The 20,726-nt window shown below is 29.1% G+C and overlaps 1 protein-coding gene across 1 annotated transcript in view; it reads left to right on the forward strand.

Moving 5' to 3' along the window:
• Window positions 1–4,602: 4,602 nt before the first annotated feature.
• The window catches only part of LOC113378717, a 148,070-nt gene continuing 131,946 nt past the window's right edge, over window positions 4,603–20,726 (forward strand). Inside the window, exon 1 of the mRNA XM_026619280.1 lies at window positions 4,603–4,691. The gene's annotated coding sequence lies outside the window, so the exon portion shown is untranslated. The remainder of the gene's footprint in view (window positions 4,692–20,726) is intronic.

The raw sequence follows: 20,726 nt of genomic DNA on the forward strand, positions 1-20,726 counted from the left end.
GGCTAACTATTTATCCAGATTGACAAAATGCCCAGCAGCAAACGGTGGTTTTGGTTTTAGCACCAGTTTTATTTCCTGAAATCAGAGAACAATCAAAAATGTAAATTATTTTACCGCTACATGGGTTTTTGTACATTTTTAATCAAGCAATAAGATTTTATTATGTTGGTCTTGTATTCATTTTCATGGACTGAAAACTGAATGTTGTCCGACAGGGGATATTGTGAAATCGTTCTATACGATAAATGGCATTTTTTGATTCCTTGTTCTATTGAAAATATTTGTTGTATAGAGTAGAAATGATTAAAAGATCCACCACCGATAACTCAAAAACAAGTGAAGTTAGGCATTTATTAACAACAATATTAGAAAGTGAAGGAAAAAAATGTATAATTAGCCATCACCTTGTTCTTCACGACGTTTCTATCGGGAGATAAATGACAATGTCTAATTATCAATAAAAAAGTGTTTTATTTAGTTGTTACTTTTTTGGTTGTGAGCACTGTTGTTTAGTTTGCAAGACCTCAATATAATTATTAAGTATACTTTATTTATTTGCCTTATAAGATGTATTGTAAATTTTATGTTAAATTCACCAGTTTTTTATATACTCTCTATAAAAGTTTACATTTGGGCGGGGTAAAAAGGACCAAATAAACCTTTAGCCAGGCAAAGGCGAGACAAGAGAAAATAGTGCACAAAAAAGCAAACTAGTTAAAAAATCAATTTTACAAAAGATATATTAATAAATGAATTGTTATTTCAACTCTTTTGATGAATATTTCTGACGAAATACCAGATCAAGGTTATATACAGTGTTATCTTTGTAAAAAATGTGCTCATAAAATTTATATATGTATTGCAATAATTAAATATTCTGGATATTATTTCATAAGATCCCTTCAAAATTGAAAACAGTCATCGGATCTGTTTGCCACCTAGCTGTCTCATTTTACCTCGCCCTGTGGGGCAAAAAGGACCAAGTGACACTTTTCAAAATAAGAAAATCATATTTCTACAATGATGAATTAGCTGGGAGTTTTACTGATCATAGTCAGTTAGTTGTTTGATTGATCTGTGGTATTTGTTGTGATATCATTGAATTGGTTTTCACAATATAATTGCTGAAAGACAAATTGGACCTTTGTTCCTATCTTACCCTACCAGAAGTTTTATTATCTTGCTCCAGTAGGCATTGCATTGGTTGAGAAATAATGAGGTTTTGAAAAAGGATAATTGAAATCATCAATTGCATTTTTTGATTTTCTAGTTCTATTCTAAATATTTTTCGTATACGCCATTTAAAACTGGAATTTACTACTTCGGCAAAAATGAGCAGAACTGCTACAATTTAGGGAAAATAACAAATTTTGTGCAGACGTATATCAAATTAAATATTGTTATATTCGTAAATCTGTAATATTTCGAAAGGATCGTTTTGACTATAGAGTGAACCTGAGGTTCTCTTTCATCGTATCAGGAAACCTGCTTTAGAACTTATTGGTTTTTTTACAATTCATAAAAAATTGTAATACAACATATTTGCTAATATATAATCATAAGTTTTGCTATTGCTCTGTATTCGTAACAATATACTCGTATTTTAGAGTTTTTTGCTAAAACTCAGTATTGCCTATATACAACTATGTTCAAATGAAACAGGATTCAAATTGTGATATACGAGTCAACAAACAGATAAATTTCATTAATGAAAAACGTGCAAACATCGATGTGCCGAGAATAATTACATTTTACTATTTGTTCTATGAAGTATCGTAACGGATTAGAATTTGCCTGTTAATTAAATCAGGATTATCATATTGCATTGATGAATTTTTTTTTTTTTTTTTGTATTTATTTTTCATAGCAAGCTATACAAAGTACATATTACAATTAAGTACATTCAGCTACATATGTTACAGTTCTATATTAATTGTCTGCGTGAGAAGGATCGCTATCCTGCGATAGGGCCTAATTGATGAATTAACACCAATTCTAGTAACTAGATCAGATAGTAAAACCGATGATAATGAAACTTCATAGTTTATACTACTTTATTCTTGTTAATAAACAGTATAAATTATTGTTACTAAATTGAACATTTTATATAATAATATGATAAAAATATGATTCAAAAACTGAACGAAAAAAACTATTTTTCAGCAAAGCATTTGCCAAGCACAATTTTTTTCGAAGACAATGAATATTTTTGCAACATTTTATTCTGATTAGAAAGAGTTCATATTTGTATAAATATTTGTAATAAGTATTTAGTATAGTAATATGTTTGACAGATAAAAAGTCGTATTTTGTAGTGCTCTGCAATTTTCCATTAATCATCTCGTGTATTTGTCATGTTGTCCGAGGCCACCATTATGCTTTTATATATGTTTTTGACAAAATAATTGTAAACTGTAAAATATAGTTTTAATATTGGACTAATGGATGGACTTCTTGTATATTAGTAGAAATGATTATCATGGCAACGGATCTTAATTCTAGATCTGCGTAAAATAATTATATTTTATTGTTGCACTATCCAGAGAATGAACTATTCCATAAATAATTTTTCAAGAGTTAACGCTATTCTTTTCTATGCAGGTCTGTCTAGCTTTGCTAAAAATTTTGTATTGAAAATCGGATTCGCTAGTTTTAAGTTGTCTCATGTTTCAAGTGATTATGAATAAGATACATCAAAATTGGAAAAAGTACATGTATCAGCCATCTAAGAATAAACTAAAACTAGTGGTGCATGGCATCGTGCCTTGAAGCAAATTGCTGGAACTTTCCGTAGCATTTTTTTTTTAAACATTAATTTTTTTTAAATTTGAAAAAAATTACTTTTTTTGGAAACAAAATCTTGGAAAAAACATATTTTTTATTTTGAAATATTTTGGAAATTTTGAAAGCAATCGCACTTCCCTACCGGAAGTTAAAAAAGGACCTACCTCAATCTATATTGATATTTTTTTGTTTGTTTTCTAATTACATTCATTATATTTATTTATTTATTTATTTATTTATTCATAAGCAAGCCGTAATCAATAATAATAGACATTATTTCAGGCTCTTGTCAAGCTTATTCATAGTTAATATTAAAAGGATAGTAATTTTATAATAATCATAGTAGCTGCACGAATTTCGCTTATGAAAAAAGAGCTGAAAAAAAGCATTCAAACATTAAATACAATGTTCGTCATTAAGTTCATCATATTAGTCTATTAGACCACCAGTCAAGCTCAAAATTCTTGCACAAGGTTGAAAGTTATACTCATTTAAAACCGTAAAAATGTTAAATTAATAAAATAGCAATAAAAAAAATAAAAACAAAAAATGGTTGTACAGGCGATCAAATGGTCATTAATTATTTAATTTAATTTTTTGTAATTAATAAATTTGTGGATACGGTTGTGACAAATTATTTTCGAGTGAAGTTTAAACAGATAAAAAAATCTAACTTAAGTCAAAATGTGAAAGAAAAGGGAAAATTAAATACAAGAAAAAATGGGTTCTGCAGATTTTTTTTTAACTTTGTTAAAAAATTATGTTTTGTTATAAATTGTTATATTTTAGTCACAAGCTTTGTTTAAATGATTATGTTGTGTTGTGTTACAAATTTCAGACAAAAAAGTCGTTTCTGGCAATAAAAGTCATTTTGGTGTTTATACCTATTGATTTTTAACCTATGACTGTCACAACCGTCCTTGGGCGTGTGGACAGTTGTGACACACGCTCTCTTTGTATGATTTGATTTTATGACTGTCCATTGTATTTAAGGATAGTTTTTGAGTATTTTTATCTAGACAAATGTTTAAATCACCATCTAATTTACCTACTTTTTTCCTAGCTAACTGGTAAATTAACAGAATTATTGCTGATCGAAATAAAAGTAATACAACTGTGCCCAGTCTTTCCTATATATATTTACTGAAATAAGTCTGGAAAATTTAAAAAATCTATTACCTTTGATAACATGGGCCGGCGGTGGCGATAACTGTTAGAGCGTGGGCTAGCAGCAACTAGTCCCAGGTTCGGTGGTTCGATCCCCGCTACCGCCGTAATCTGACATCAGGCAGCTTTGATGTCAAATTTCCCCTTGGGGTTATAGATCACAATTTAATTCCAAGTGGAAATCGTTCTTCGTGGACATAGCTGCAACATCCAATCACATGTTAACTATTAGACGTAAGAGCTAATATCAAAAATATCCCGCACATAAGAGAATGGTAAATCGATGGATTGCCTCTCATGAAATAAGTAGTCATAAGCCTTAACCAACAGCTTATAGAACATATAAGAGTTCTGATTGCTGTTCAAACAATTACAAAAAAAATCTTTGATAACATGTTAACTACAATATTTAACAAAATACTTATTTTTGGATTGCAAAACAACTAAACTATCCTTTACCCTTTTTAGCAATTAGACAAATCTGGCCCTGCAACTGGCGAAATGTCCGAGGGAGACGCGTCCGCGGTCAAATTGCTACCGGATACTTCCGACGGTAGCAATTTGCCCACATCCTCCGGAGCAGGTTCGACCGCCGTCACCGGAACCCTGTCGCCGCAGTCCGCCACTGGAGGCGGCTCCTCCGCCCGATCGACTTCCAGGGAAGAAGACGAGGAAGATTCCAGTAACAATGCTAGCAGTGGCGGTTGTAAGAGCCCTTCGGGGAGGAGATACGATTCAGGGTAAGTGGGAAGTAGATTTAGTAGAGAGGTGGTTGGTGGTTGGTTAAGTTGAGATCACATAATAAGGGTAAATGAAAATAACTAGTTGTTTGTATTAAATTGCGAAGGCAGGTCTAGCCGTTCCGAAGATACGCAGCAAAAAGTGCCAAAAACGGTAACTCAGTTTTTAAGAGAACGGAGCATCCGATTTTAATAATTCAAAAAACATTTTACTTGTATTGACAAGATGAAAAACTGATTTTTAGGGTGGCAGGTCCAGCGGTTATGAACTCTCAATGAAATTTCAAATTTTCAAAAAAAATAAAAAATTTCGAAATTTTTCATCATTAAAAAAAACTGAATTTTGACAAATTTTTAAAAAAATCGAATTCTTACAAAAATTTGAGAATATTTCGAAATTTTCAAAAAAATCGAATATTTTCAAAACTTTCCAAATTCTCAGAAAATGTATACATGTTTTTTTTCAAATTTTTTTTTAAAAAATCTCAAACTTCAAAAAGTTTCAAAATTTTGAAAAAAATATTAAATTTAAAAAAAAAATTCTCATAAACATACACAAAGTTGTTTATAGAATACGCACGTCGCCTAATTTAAAAAGCATTTTTAAATTTACAGTATGTTTTTATAATTAATAATCTATTTGAAATTATTCAAAACAATTATTACTTATTTTTATTTCTCGAATGTTTAATTACGGTACGGGAAGTTCCAGCAATTTGCCTTAAGGCACGATGCCATGCGCCTCACTAGTTTTTTGTTATAAACGAATCTTTTTATGTGATCTCACCTTAATTTATCTATAAACATGCATATATTTTGTCCATGTGTATAAGAGAATATGTATGTATTTTTTGCTAAGGATGTATGGTGAAATCGAGGAATAATTGTGGATAATTTCAATTAAATTATAAAGTTGTTTAAATAAGCTTAAAAGTATTTTGAAAAATAGGATCACGAAACATTAAATTGCTATGGCAGACATTTTTTATAATAGGATATGTCAATGCTAAAATTTTAGCATTTTTTTAATAATATTTATGTTGGAAAATGCATTATTCTTATATAATATATTTTAGAAGATATTATTTATTAGAGAGTTTTTCTAAATTTGCAAAAACAAAAGTTGCATCAAATCCAAAAATTGAATTTTGGTACAACGTCATAGCGATTTTGTGTGCACCTTTATAAGTTTAAACAAATCAAGAATTATTTAATTATAGTTTTCAATAATTTAAATAATTATAATTAGTTATAGTTATCAACATGATTATTGGTAAGATTTAATTATATTGTAATGAAATTATTTGATTTTTTTGGAGTTACAAAAATTTCTTGATAAATTGTACTACCAGAAAACAGATGCAAATGTAATGTAATACAATTTAAATTTGATATTGTTGTCGATATTTCAAAGTATATTTTAAAAGATTCAACAATGTAATTGATTTTGTAATTGATTGAAACTTGAATGAGATGTAACTGAATTTATTATTGCATTTGGTTTATACATTCTGGTATAAATGGTTAGAAAGCAAGATTATTTAAATACCTGTAAAAATAGGAATAAGTTAATTCTTCTTCAATTAGTAGTTCCTATAGGTTTTATTATATAGATTTCTTACTAAAGAGTAAGTATTATAAATTAGTAAGTATTATAAATCTCAGTCTTAGTAAGTATTATAAATTAATAATTTACTAGTTATAACTTACTTTAAAGTAATAATAATTAGTAATTATTGTATCAGTAATTTATTTATATATCAAATATCATGTAAGTATACTTTAGCTTAAAATGTTATAGTCACAATACAGAATGGGTCATAAATTAATATTTTTAGAATTATAAAAACCAAAAAAAGATTTACTTATTTAAAACATTTATTCAAGAGATGACAGGAACTTAGTTTTAAGTAAAAAATTATCTAACTGACAAAGGCTTATTAGGAATTCTTCTAAAAGAGCGAACTCGTAAATTTGTGAATTATTCTTTCAACATATAGGCTAGGACATCTTTTCTCTTATCTCAGCTTCTAATTCTAGCAGTATATTTGTTTTATGACTATAACTCGATTTTTGAGATATCCCATAAAAATAAATATATTTGATATCCCATAAAAATAAATCTGTTGAATATTGCCTCTTCTGGAAAGCAGACTTCATCAGAAATCAGACGATCCGACTTGTTAAAGACTTACAAGCAAATACTACTTCGACTTGCTTATAACTAGCTGTATTATAATTATTAATTTATTATTCAAATTACCGAAGATATTTGATCTACTTCATGGATCATCGTGTATTTAAATTTGTTAAAATTTAAAAATTGTCACATGTCTTACAACAATTTAAGATCAAATGGTATAGGGGAGCTAAGGGCTTGTTGTAAATGTTATTTTTTTATAATTTACTGATAATATTTTTACAGAATAAAGATGGGTATATGCTGCAGCTATTCCTATATCTAAGCAAGTAAAAATGACTCCATAACTAATGTTCATTATTTCACAATTAAACAATTCTCTACAATAAGTCCTGTGTTACAATTTACCTCGTGTTTGAGGCTAGTTGTAACATATTCGAAGGCAAATAGTAACTTTTTTTTAAATTTACACGTTGCTGACTAATTATTTTTAGACAAACGACGAACTATCATGAATTTTTCCTCAACTATTTTTCTAATGGACTTTTAAAAGGATTTGTTTCTATCTCAGTATTGTCAGAAGTAGTTAAATTTCTTATAAATTTTGCCAGATAAGTCTTTTTTTTAATTTAACTTTTGCTTGTCTAGTTTTCACTTAAGTTGATTCCATGAAAAAATTTCCGTTTGAAATGAACTGTTGAAATGTTCTTATTGCAATTAGTCAGATTGAACTGAATCTTATAACATTAACTTTGATCAATACAAATAAAATATGTAATGTCTTTTGTAACACAATCTACATGTGCTAATATATTTCAAACTATACATTACATTCACCTTATTATATAATTCTTGTATGTTACAACTAGCCCCAAGGTTTCGATCCAACTAACCCCATGTGTGATTTTCTTACATTAATTAAGATAACTATTTGAACACTTTAGTAATCACAAAACTTGCAATCAAAATATACAAAATTTAACCAAACGCAAACCAAAATTTTATGATAGTACAATTTTATATCACATGCCAAATATGACGCACCTGCACAGTTCTGTTTACTGCATCTTCCTGTTGGACTGTAGCTATGTTATTATTATGCAGGACAGTTCACATGTCCAATCGAGACAAAAAAATTCATATTGTTCAAGATGTTATTGAGAACGTTTGTGACTACTTACCACTGTTGCAAATAGCCTCTAGCTCCCCTACATGAACCCATAGAAGATTCTTCTGAACGATTCGTTATGGCAAGGCCATGTTACGCTCTAACTTCTATATATTATGCTACTGAATTTATATCCAAATTAATTTTGACCAATAATTTATTGTCACAATGATAATTGCTGTGTAAATTCATTCATGGCCCATTGTGTATTAACATTTCTAGCATTTTAAAAATTGTCAAATATGTCTTTTAAGATCAAACAGTACTTATAAACCGAAGTCATCTTAGTTGTAAGCAAATGAAACATGTAATTCGATCAGAATGTAAATTTTTCTCGACGCCTAAATCTTATATATTTACGCCCACCATAAATATCTCGCACCATATTTATTATCTCCGTTAAGCAAATTAAGTTGAAACATTGTAAAAGCAAATATATTCTATAAAAGCCGAAAACATCTCCATTCTGCGTAAAGTGTATTTTGTAATTAATGCAGAAAAGTATCGGACAAGACAGGAGAACCGAGATAAAACCCAAATTAGATTAACCTCACGTATAAAAGACGATTAGAAAATCGGTGTACAGACTGAAATTAACTCATAAATAATTCGCAAAGAGAAGAAAACAGGAAAATACTAGCAAATCCTCACAGGGTGAAATGATGGCCTATGTGAGCAGAATACAAAGGCAGGATAGGAAATTTATTATAGATCTCTCGGTGGAAACAAGTGCTGGAGTTTTATGAAGTACCGAGGGTAGCAGCATGTGTGAAAAAGAGTATCTGGAGTCATATCAGACTTGGGACTGGAGTACTATGTTTTATGGAATTGCAATAATGTGGGAAGAAATGCAGAAACGAATTTGCAGAAATATTTATTTTTGTCTATATTTTTATTTTTCGAGCTAACTTATTGGTCAATTTTGCCGTAACATAAACGATAAGATAGGGTTGTTATGGCAACGCTATGTAATGCTTGTTTAAAAGAGTTCTTCTTGTCTAAGAAGATTTAAAAACTAGTGGCCATACACCACTTGTTTTTAAATTTTCTTAAATTAGATAAATCCGAGTCTTAGGTATAGGGGGAAGTCCCTGAGTGCCGGACACCTAAGGTTATTTAGAAATAAATCAAATAAAAATTTACGAAATGTTTATTAAGTTATGACTTATGTTAGCTAACAAAGTTAGAAATCAAACTAAATTAACAAAAACGGAACCTTTGCTAAAAAATAATTAATACTATCAATCGAACTTTGGTAACAAAAATATGATTTTAAAAAGTGGCACCTAGTACCGGACATTTCAAAATAATCTGCATTTAACACATATGTAGCCATATCCACACTCTGTAATGTCTGCACATGTGTGTTTGACGAATATTCTTAGATATTGCAAAAAAGTAGCTATTCATCCATCTTCTTAGCTGAACCACACCGATGCTCTCAGCTGGAGCATTCATCATAAGATTTTCATTCTTTGACTAGGAAATACGAAGAATGGGGGTATGTAGTGGCCGTTAGCACTCATACAGAATAAAATTAAATAATAAGAATAAATTACGTCAATTCTCACAAGAAATATCAATATGTTTTCTGTCCGGCGCTAAGGGACGACTTAGTGTCCGGTGCTAAGAGACAGACATGTTCGTTATTTTGGTGGTACCTACTGAAATTATTTAAAATATATGATAATATTCTATCATTATACGGATAACAATCAAGTATTACTTTTATATTTGAATGTCACTCAATTGTAAATGCATAAAAATGCTAGAATTACTTTCATTGATATTTAGGTGACGCCGTGATTTTGCGCCTAAAACAGCAAACGGTTGCTCCCGCCGTGGCCGTGTGCGTCACAAGCTAGGCTTGGCGCCCGATGCTGTACCTGTGTACCCCCCACGTCCCTTTCATTTGTATTTTGAAATAGAAAGATTTATACATGCTTAAATAATACGTGTTAAATAGAGTGTCCGGTGCTAGGTGCCGTCCGGCGTTACGGGACTTTCCCCTGCAATTACTGCGGGCATATGTGAACTAGGTATAACAAACTTTACTTTTGTCTATTTTTTTTGATATTAATGAAATATTTTGCTTTTTTGCAATCAAAATATTCGATTTTCTCTAAATACTTTGCTTTTCTATAATTTGTCAGTTAATCCAGTTAAAATTTTTATCAGGGGTTGGTATGAAATAGTGTATAAAAGAGATTTGCCAGAATTTTAGACTTACACCACTTTCAAACCAAGGGCTCATATACGCCATATGGTTTTTTTTTAACTGTGACTTTTTCCTCGACTAGTTCTTCTATCCAATTTAATCATCCAAGACATGATTCAACTTTAGAGTCTTTTTTTCGGTTCTATGGCAACATCTCCGATAACAACTCATCTCGTCATATGAGACGAGACGAGGATGAAGCCACCACCTATGTACTTACTTTGTAGCTTTTTATAGCTGATCATGTTTTCTTGTTAGTAACGAGCTACGTGAACATTTCACATGGGGTTTTATAAATATTTTCTCTGCAAAGTGATTCACGTAAGAACATACACAATCTGCAATATTCGTTTAGAAAATAGGGGAAGCCGGGGGGGAACATAATTGAGGTGTAGTTGTAGTTGTAGTACCACTTTTTTGTTTTTTTGAGTTCATGTAAAATTGAGCCATGCAAAGTATAAAGTCAACCCCTTTATTTTAGATGTTTTAATTTTCCAAATTTTATTTTGACAGAATTCTGGATATACTGTAAAACTTTAATGAGTCTACCGTATCGACAATTAAATTATTACCTTCCTACCGCGGGGTGAGTTATTGTAATCGTCCAAAAATCGAAATTGAAAACTTTTTCATACCTTCACGTTTTGAAGGTTCCTGAACATTTTTGCATATCTCATAAAAATATGTATGTATGGATACAAATGTTTGTCCACGTTTTCGGGCGCACGGATCAACCGATTTTAATGGTTCAAAAACATTCTATTTTAATTAATAGGGAATCAAATTTATATGTAAAGTTACTATCTAAATTCATATTGTTCAAAATAAATTATCAACTATAAGGAAACATAAGCTTGCACAAAATATATCAAATGCACACTATATTTCAAAGATATTCATACATAATTAACTTTGTAAATTATTTAATTATTATTAATTTATCTACAGTTGTTTGATAATTCAAATTCATTCAAAATGTAACATTTATCCAACTGTGAGTATTTTAGTAGGCCTCTGTCTCTGATACATAAGGTTTCTTCAACCATATAAAAATATTTTCATAAATCCGACTTCCAATTATGCTTCGTAAAGTATCACTTTTCTCCTCGGTTTCCTCTATTTACCTGCGTTATTTTGAGATCTCGTTAAATACACAATGGATAGGTACGTGCCTTTATAATGCTATATGAAATACTGAGAGATTGAAAAAACACAAAAGTATTTATATAAAGCCTCGGTGGATTTGATTTGAACAACTCAGTTTGAAATTTAATTAATTGTAACAAAATAATATGGGGAAATGTTTAATATTTATGTTGAATAATATTTGTTATTGTATGATTTTATAATACTTTATTTTTTTATATAAATTCTTATGATTGATCATAATCTAAAGGTAAAAAATGTTGTGAGAAATCCTAAATTCATAAATAGTAATCTTGAAAGGTTTTTGTACGTTGAAACATATCTGTTATAATGTGACAACCAATATGTCGAATTAAATATAAGAAATATACGTATCTGTATATAAATATTCATTTGTACTAAAATTGATTATAGATTTGTGTCATTATTCAGCAGGAGAATTTTTTCAAAATGTAAACATTAATTAAATACTAAATTATTTTCACAAAATTGAAGCATAAGACATTTGATATTCAAAATATTTTATATTTTGAAAATTTTTTGTGCTGAATCAGCACTCATTTACTCATTATATATTGTGAAAATATTTTATTACCATTCTGCAGACGATGTGAAATTAGTAAATTATCTTTCATATTATATTGGCATTTTTAAATAACTAATATATTATGATTGATGATTGACTAAAAAAAATAATATTATTTAATATTGAATTTTTAGTTCATAATTAGGAATTAAAAATGAATGCAACTATTAGTTATAAATTATGTACTACTATTCAAAATTGTAATTTATTTTTCGCCAATTTAGAAAAAAAATATTGGAGAGCAACTTGTCACAAGGTTATATGAAGTGAATTTAAGTGATGTCTGTATTTATTTATTTATAATTTCAACTACAGTACAAGTCCTTTAGACCGGCACCCAACACTCCAGAATGCCTAATAGTCCGGCATTTTTTCGAAAATGTGCCTTTATAGCAAATGAAACCACTGGAGTGTCATTAGAACCTGGTTCGTAATCATTCGGAAGTACTCGCTATTATTCGATAATTATCGTACGATTATAATCGTTGTGTCCATGGAAAATTTCGTCGTGTCTAAGTTTATGAACAAAGTATGTTCTACGAAATACGTAAGCGAAGCCTTACGTTCTACAAAGGATTCGGTTGTTTTTCAAGTTAAGACCATGTTTTCAAAACACGTAACACTAACTCTGTCATAAACTAAAAGTAATCAAATGATAAGGAATCGTCAAATTTTAGTTGTTTGTAAAAATTAAAAATGTTTGTTGTTAGACATTCAAGAATATTCTAAATATATATTCAAATAAATGTAAAATAAATTTTGTTGTTTGTCGTTCCTACCGATTATGTAGGAACAACAAACAACATTATGTAAATTTAAAGTAATTAACCTAATTGTTTTAAGGGAATTTTCGATAATCCGACACAAGTTTCGATTCCGAGCAAGCCGGACTAAAAGACTTCTACTGTATCCATAACCACTTTGCTTGTTAGTAATTAAAATAAACAAACCAATATATAAACAGTAGGCTATTTACTCCCGCCAATTCATTGGCGAGCCAACGAGACAGTTCTTTCGAGGCGCGAAGTCTTCTTTCTTCGCGAAGTGTGTCCGAAGATCGTCTTTCAATGCCCGGAAGCCGATTGGAACGCGTTCCGGAACAGGATGTGGAAGATTCGGAACGGATATCCGGTTCCGGAACCGGAACCAACGCTGCGACTACTTCCGGAACGCAGAATTGGAAGAATCTTAGAGCAGTGATGACATGTTATCATTCGTTGAGAAAGATCAAAAGGTGTGAAGGAATGGATTCAAGTTTTTAAGTCCTGGATATTGTGTACCTATTGATGATAGTTGAGAAGTCGGAGATTTTTGGGTATATAAGTAAGGAACTTGGAAATTTATGGATTTGTTACAATTTTTCAAAAAAAAAATCGGTTTGTTGATTCTTAAAGTAGGCCATACGTCCCATGTGTTAAGGCGACGATTTGTCCCGTTTTCCATTTTGTGTCCAGGGATTTTTTTAAAAACAATATTTGTCCCGGATTTAGATCTTTTTTCCCGGATTGTTCCGGTTTTTCGAAAATTAATAAGTAATTTAACAAAAATTATGAAAACACAAACAAGTGCTATTTTTTCAAATTAATTGAGTATAGTTTTATACAAGACTCAAAAGCGAAAAATAGATAAAAAATATAAGATATAATATAATATCATAGAATTTCTAAATATAATGAAGTTCTGACTAAAGTTTGCAATTCTGATTAAAAAAAAATATTCAAAGAAAAAATCTGTATTTTTAGTGTTATTTTTTAGTTCTTTAAATAGCATTTGCTATGCTTCTGGGTTTAATTTCTTTCTGGGAACTTTATGGTGATCAAAATGCAGTCTAGATGCTCTTTGGTAAACCACATTTTTTGTTTTTTGGTCTGACGTTAACACAAACAAAGCGGATGGTTTCCCAACTCGTGAACACGAAACGTATAACTGCCCATGTGAAAGACAATGATTTTCTAAATAATCTATTTGAAATTTATCCCGCAAACACTAAGCGATTGGCCTTGCGACTTGTTATCGAACTGGAAATTGCAATCGTTTGAAGTCAAATCGAAGACCAGTCGGAATCATTGGTATGTCACCAAATAGCCAGCAATTTTTGATTGAATGGTGAAATTCAGTGCGTGTACATCATTATTCTTTGCGGCAAGAATTGCTCCTTGACTTAACCAAGCATAATTATGATAATTCTCACTAATGTCATTACTCTAATTTTTAATTAAGTTCCAGCAATTTGCATTAAGGTACGATGCCGTGCATCACTAATTTTCTTAGCTATAAAGCCTGCGGAGCCCGAGACCTTTCCAACGAATGCAATATTGTCGAAATCGGTTCGTGAGTTCTGGAGTTATATCGTCAGGAAGGAAAACCCGACTTATTTTTATATATATGTAGATTACACAAATTTCCAAGTTTTCTTGCTGATTTAATTTTTAAAGCTTGTATCTATCTTTTACTACCATCGACTGCAATACAAGTTTTATTAATTAAATCTAAAAAAATATTTCAAAATTTCACCGATCGTTCTCGACTTCAAAATCAGCACGTAGCCTGTTGGATGGATCAGTACCTCGCTCGTATTATTTTAAGTGTTTACTATTCTTTAAAATAATTCAGTTTTTACTATAATGAACGAAAACTGCATCAAAAATTGTGTATTTCTTATTGTAATGCGAAATGTGAAGTCATAAAATGTGACCCTTGATTTATGTGTGGAAAATTCTGGTACGAAGCCTGCTGTCTTAGAAGGAATGTGAATTTTGTGTGAACAATGTGGAATTAGTAACCCTATATTATATTTATTATATATTGCATTTTGATTATGAAAAAATGTGTTGTATACTCATATTATTTTTATTGGGAAAATGATACAGTAATGGAAAATATTGATCTGATGCGGGATAAAAATATCATGAAATCTATATTCAGACAGAAATCTGAACTAATGTAATGTTTTTATATCATATCAAAAAGTAAAATTGGCTTTCTATATTTTAAGCACATAATGTTTTAACGAGTTTTTATATTTTTTTTTATTTTACATACACCCCTTTACAATAATTTTGGTACCAATACATGCTAATTTTTGACAACTGCGATCATTTATTTAAAAAGGAGTACTAAAAATTCGTCAGTTAGATTAAGTATTAGTTTTTATTGATAGAACCATTAATTCTTAATAATAATTTTTATTTATCACATTTGTTGATTATTTAAAAATGATTAGATCTTTTTCATATTATTATCAATAATTTTAATAATTCCTACACATTTTCATACACATTTTTTTCAATTTACGAAAAAATTATATGGTTTTTTATGTGAATTTTTTTTGTTAGAGTATTTATTCTTTAAGGTATTTTGGTAGTATTTCTCATTTAAAATAAATGTTTAAGATTTTTCTTATGTGAGATTTTAATTTCTTGTTTCTATTTTTTTTGTTCTGATCGAAACCTTCAATACTAAAATAATAGTATAATATTATCAATTATTATCAATTATTTTAATAATTCCTACTCTTTTTCATTCATATTTTTTTCTTCTAGTTTTTAAATAATTTTTGTCATTTTTCTCTTTATGAGTATTAATTTTTCAAGGTATTTAGGTAGTATTTCTCAATTAAAAAAATTGAATCAGACTTCAATCCAAATCTTCAATACTAAAATAATGAAATTAACAAAGTTTATAAAATGATTTTTAATGAATTGCACTATTTCTTACATTAGTGTAAATTTCGAATATCTTTACAAAAAAATTAATCAACAAATTTATAATTATAAATTGGCAGTTTAATGTTTATTGAAAGCGTAAGGTTAAAAGCTTTTCTGATATAGATATTTGGATTTAACCTGTTTAATTCTTAATAACAATTTGTTTGTTCAAATCCAGTAAATAATGTAATAAAAACGGATTAGAATCAATTAAATTATTTAAATCAATAAAAGATTAAAATCAATATCAGTAATTGTAATCATTTCGTTTCCTGTCTACCAAATGAAACTCTTTTTTTTTAATAAAGGTACATTTTTTCATCATTAGGTTCTTTATATTATTTCCAAAAATGTTATTTTTTAAAGAAGATCTTAATTTTTAACCTTTAGTTACATTTTTCTCATATTGATATCTAAACATTTAATAATAAAATAACGGACTCAGTTTATGAAATGAATTGCGAAGACTGTGATGTTTGTTATATTGGTAAAAAAAATTAAAACATTTATAATTTGATAAATGCACATGTTTATAATTTTAAATATACGAAATATTAAAATCCAAGAAATTTTCATTGGCTCATTTGTTATTGTATTTGTGTATTGCAAAAATAGAGATGGTTTTAGTTCGAAATTAGCAAATTTTAGAAAGTCGATAAGCCTTGTATGATGATTTTTTATAATACTGAAAAGTCTTGTACTGATTGAAAAATAATAATTATACAGTAACTATAATATTATAAGTAGGATTATTAATGATGTTCTACAAAAGTAAAAACTCGTTACGATTGAGTGCTTAATACAATGATAACGATGTTACTTTTTGGTTCTCTTGATAATTCTAATTTTTTTTTTCTCCGAATCAGATCAATATTTCAACCAGACCAAATCTTCACCTATTTCCAACTTTACAAAGTATTTAATAAAATATATGAATTTTTCATCACTGTCGTTCTGATATAAGCATTATTTACCGCACACACCTGAATTCTGATGCATATGTAACACACCTTCTGCATTGATGATGTTCCAGTACTTACTTCTACAACTATCTACCACACTTTACACAAATTCTTTTATTAGCACCTTTTACTAAGATTGGTACTTAGAAGCACCTTTTTTCTGAATTTTGTATTGGTATAGTGTTGTATTCTGTGAATCTGAAATACTAAATCACGTATCTGATATAATAATCACATATTTTTGCAAATCTACTAATTACTATTTTTTTCAAAATTGTGATATCTATCATATTATTTATTGCATCTCGGTGATCTTTCCTCAAATGATATTTTAGGTTATGTGCTTCCTTGTTGACAAAAATGTGTTTTCTTACCTATTTTCAGTTTTCTAGAAAATTATCTTGTTCTTTTTTGCTATAGAATCTATATTATTGCACTTAATAACCATATTTACATAATACTATGAAAATATAATAAACTTGATCATATAAGTCAGCATACAAAAGCTAAAAAAATAATGCATATAACATATATTTTATAACTAAAAAATAATACCATAGCACTTAATACAAAATTTTTTAATTTGTATGATATTTTATGAAGTTAAAACAAAATTGAAAAAATAAGTGAGCATACACGAACTAAAAAATTTTAGTCACAGATTTAGAAATAAAAACCATAATTTATTCATAATATATATAATGTGTTAAATCTAATAAGTATAGAGTAAAAGGTTTTTAACAACACCTATATTATTTCTGATTTAAAAAAAAAAAATAAACTAATAGCACACAAACTTTCTATATGAATAAGGTTCGAATATTGACTTAAGATATTTTTTTTTCAAAAAATGGTTTGGTTTAAATTATACTAATCACATTTATTGTCTTCGTTTTTTATTTAAATATTGCTTATTTTTGATCTATATTAAAATCAATGTATAATATTTAGTCTAAAAGTTTGAGATTATTTTATTATTGCTATCGACGAATTCCAAAAACATTTAATGCATAAAAGTTCAATTTTTGCATTTTTTTTTTTAATTTTAAATTACAATCTTGACGAAAATTTAAATTATGAAACAAAATTTAACATAACAAGCATTAAGAAATATTTATAGTTCGTAGTATGTATTTTGCAAAAAGCAAATCAATGTTTGAAATATTTTTATTTTTTGTGAGTATAGATTATTTTTACCCATTCAAATTGAGGGACCGATTCTGCCGTACAATTGACCAATGTTATGGCAAGGTTATGTTACGAACTTTTCATACTAAATATTGACAAAAGAACCGTGTGCAGTCAGGCGTTTTTCTCAGGTTGTCAGATAGAAAACTCAACCTAGAAACTGAACAAACGTCAAAAAAACGATCTTAGACAACAGGGTCTTTCTGACTCAGCTTCATAACATACGAGTGACGTTGCAGTTTATGTGTAAAACGCCTGAATGCAGAGCAAATACATGACATTTTGACAGTATTCAGTATGATTCAGTAGCAGAATTTTGTGAAGCAGAATTGGCCCTCTGTTTGAAAATTACTACTGTATTCTACCAAAATAATTAATCAATCATTTAAGTGAATATCCAAAAGTAATTTAAGGTAAGAAGGACCAGAAACCAACAGAAATTATAAGATTTATTAATTATCATGCAGAAGAATTATTAGATCGAAGATTTGACCCCTAATTTTGACTTTAGATTTGTGTTCAGTGGCAAAACTACAATGGAAAGCATATGTAGCACACCCAATAGAGAAAACTTTTTTTTTGTTGACTTGCGTTATTATCTTGAGGTACTAAAAGTTAACAAATTGATCCAATAATAGAATAAGTATTTTCATACAGACAACTTTTTTATGTACCTGTGTAATTTATAATTGCTAACAATATAAATGATTTAAGGTTGTTACCTTTAATGGTCTTATTTCCAAACTTTGTCCATTACTAAAATTAGTAATTCATAAAATAATTATGAAATTTCTCTTTGTGTCAAGTCATGCAGTTAATACTTGCGAAATTGCGTGTCATGTAAATACGCGAACTTTATACATTTTCTGATACATCTCGTATTCAATATTTAACGCGAACTTTATAATTGCATATAATGTAAATGATTTCGAAACTTTATATGGAGCAGAAGTAGGAACACGGGATTTAAAGATTATCCCAGAAAGAGATTATGTTTGCGCCATTTTTTTCTTGAAATAGTTGAATTTTACTGATCTATTACCAACTTGTGACGTTGGTGAAGAGTATTATTGGATGAGTGAGGACAAAGTATTTTTAAAATAACTGTTTAAAATTATAGCATGTTAGAATATTTCAATATTGTCCATAGTAAAAATAAATCGTATGCTCTTTTCCTGAATGCTATAGGTTTTTAGTGAGGTAAACGCATGACTGTTGAAATTAGATTTGTAGACAAAGGTGGTGTTCCGTGATTTTTTATTTTATTACTTATCTGAAATTTATTTGAACTAGAGTCGCGGATATGTCTCTTGATTAGAAATTATATTTTCTTATATCAAATTTTTACTGGAGGTCATAGATCTCAAATATAATATTATGTGAAAATCGCTTCTTGTGGGCATTGCTGCAACACATACGCCAACTCTATATCTATAGCTAATATGTCTAGAAATTCGAAACGTGAGAGGTTGACCGTTGAATTGCCTTTTTGAGAAAAATACTAAGTTAAGTTGTGTGATAGCAAATATAGCTCATACAACATGATTTGTCAAAAAAATAATTCTAACATTTATTTCTTTTTTTTTCGATTACTTTTATCGTCAACGTAGTTTATACATAAAATATGAAACAGTTGGTTCAATGCAGATCAATCACTAACAATAAATCTTGTCAATATTCTCTGTTCGAAAATTGTTTTTACATTTACTGATTTATGAAATGTAATCAATTATTGCATTCGATCAAACCATATATGTGCCATGTGTGAACGATATGTAAAATATTCAAAGAGGAGAGTTAGTATTTAATAATAATGAATAATACTCAGTAGTAATACAATTTTTGATTTTAGAATTTTTTAATTAAATTTTTTATCAACTATTTGCTAAAAGTATAAAAGTCTTATGTAGGTAAAATCTAAGTCCAACACTAAATAGCATATTTTTATAAATATGTGGTTGAACATTACTGATTATTATTGGTCAATTCTCTGTTATTTATGACAGTTTTTCTCTAAATTTTCTACTCACAAATAGCGGGATTTATATTGATTTTGTCGGCGGAGCGGCGGCGTCCGAGTGGAAAGGGTTAAATTTTCTAAAATCTATAAGAAAATTAAATTTTAACATGTTTCTAAGTTTTTGTTAGTAACATTAAAGTAGTGATCCTATGATTGACATATTAAGGCTTGGCCTGTATAGTATTTGCTGTGCGATCAGGCGTTTTACACATAAAACCTAACCTACAAAACACAAAACATCAAATAACAATTTTATCATAAGTGTATCTTTCTGATGTCTCATTAATAACACATATGTGAAAATAGGTTTTATATGTAAAACACCTGATCACACAGCAAATACATTTATTTTGACAGTTTGTTGCTACCAATTCATAGGAAGATGGACCCGTAATATAACGTTATCATAACATTTATATTTGATACGAGAATTGATTCTTAAAACTTCGATTTGAAATATTCAAAAAACATTCGATTCCTGTTGATAAGGAGACGTGCGCATGAGTTTTTGGCAAAGGCAGGTCCAGCCGTTTCGAAGATACGGGGCCTATTTGCCAAAAATGTTATTTCAGTTTTTGAGAGAACAGAGCGTCCGATTGGAATATACTTCAAAAACATTTTATTTGTATTGCTGAAATGAAGAGCGGATAAATTTTTTGGGAAGGCAGGTCTAGCGGTTTCAGAGTTCCAATGAAAAAAGTATAAAAAGCCATTTAGCGGTCAAACATGATCATTAGACATATGCACATAGAATTATCAAATATTTTATAGAGATTTTAATAATAAGTGTAAATGATGTTTACATTTTTTTGGGTTTCGTACCAATATTTACAGTTAGACTACGATGCGACGCTTACGCGCTTTGATATTTCTTCTCAAAAACTGCCACGCCCCAAGATT

Source organism: Ctenocephalides felis, unplaced genomic scaffold (genome assembly GCF_003426905.1).
Source record: "Ctenocephalides felis isolate EL2017-DRISC unplaced genomic scaffold, ASM342690v1 CF-g0.4_SCAFFOLD_01886, whole genome shotgun sequence".
Classification (NCBI taxonomy): domain Eukaryota; kingdom Metazoa; phylum Arthropoda; class Insecta; order Siphonaptera; family Pulicidae; genus Ctenocephalides; species Ctenocephalides felis.